The 1,337-nt window shown below is 47.3% G+C and overlaps 2 non-coding genes across 2 annotated transcripts; both read right to left on the bottom strand.

Moving 5' to 3' along the window:
* Positions 1-263: 263 nt before the first annotated feature.
* On the bottom strand, positions 264-345 carry Pmar_PMAR013177. The gene has a single exon. It is a non-coding gene; the product is annotated as a tRNA-Ser (tRNA).
* A 442-nt stretch (positions 346-787) lies between these two features.
* On the bottom strand, positions 788-869 carry Pmar_PMAR013176. Its single transcript has one exon. It is a non-coding gene; the product is annotated as a tRNA-Ser (tRNA).
* Between the last annotated feature and the right edge of the window lie 468 nt (positions 870-1,337).

The following is a 1,337-nucleotide window of genomic DNA, read 5'->3' as shown; positions in this document are numbered from 1 at the left end:
AGGTTTTTTTGGAAACAGTCAGTTATCAAGATAACGTGATACACCCAGCCATGCAAAACAACAAGTCGTCTTAATCTGTGTTAAAGAGTCTAGAGGTAGATACATTCTTTGGGATATACATCAATTCTCATCAATGTTCCTCAAACGTCATGCGCATCAGTTCGTTCGCATCCTACTCGTTCATAATGTCCATCGGAGTCTCTATGAGGATTCGAAAGGGAGACTGCTCAGATGTCTTGAAAACCCATACGCCATCAGACATACGACAGCAGCAGAATTCGAACCTGCGCAGGCATAGCCTACTGGATTTCGAGTCCACCTCCTTAACCATTCGGACACGCTGTCTGAAAACTTCAAAGATCTCATCTCTCCCAATGAGAATCGCCGCCCTGTTCATGTTGCTAGGGGAGTGCCTCACAGCATCGCGGAGTACCTCTGCAAGGGCGATGATATTTAGCTGACTCGCATCCTTGCGTACGTAGCCCAACGCTTTGACAAGAACATCGGCGTAGTAATGGTATCGTTCGCACTCTTCGTAAGAGGTCTCTTCCCAAATGATGGCTGCAACAACAGCGAATTCGCCGAAATGGTAGGGCTTATATAGGATAAGAGTCTAGAAGTAGATATATTTTTTGGGATATACATCAATTCTCATCAATGTTCCTCAAATGTCATGCGCATCAGTTCGTTCGCGCCCTACTCGTTCATAATGTCCATCGGAGTCGCTATGAGAATTCGAAAGCGAGACCGCTCAGATGTCTTCAAAACCCATACGCCATCAGACATACGACAGCGGCAGGATTCGAACCTGCGCAGGCAGAGCCTAATGGATTTCAAGTCCATCTCCTTATCCACTCGAACACGCTGTCTGGAAGACGCAGAGGATCTCATCTCTGCCCATGAGAATCGCCACCCTGTTCATGTTGCTAGAGGAGTGGCTCACAGCACCGCGGAGCGCCTCAGCAAGGACGATGATATTAAGCTGACTCGCATTCTTGCATACGTAGCCCAGCGCTTTGACAAGAACGTCGGCGTAGTAATGGTATCGTTCGCACTCTTCGTGAGAGGTCTCTTCCCAAATGATGGCTGCAACGACAGCGAATTCGCTGAAATGGTAGGGCTTATATAGGATAAGAGTCTACAGGTAGATACATTTTTTGGGATATACATCAATTCTCATCAATGTTCCTCAAATGTCATGCGCATCAGTTCGTTCGCATCCTACTCGCTCATAATGTCCATCGGAGACGCTATGAGGATTCGAAAGCGAGACTGCTCAGATGTCTTGAAAACCCATACGCCATCTGACATACGACAGCGGCAGGATTCGAACCTGC

The sequence above is a fragment of the Perkinsus marinus genome (genome assembly GCF_000006405.1).
Source record: "Perkinsus marinus ATCC 50983 genomic scaffold scf_1104296931940, whole genome shotgun sequence".
In the NCBI taxonomy this organism is placed as follows: Eukaryota; Perkinsozoa; order Perkinsida; family Perkinsidae; genus Perkinsus; species Perkinsus marinus.
The sequence above is the reverse complement of the archived record's forward strand: the minus strand, read 5'-3'. Positions and strand labels throughout refer to the sequence as shown.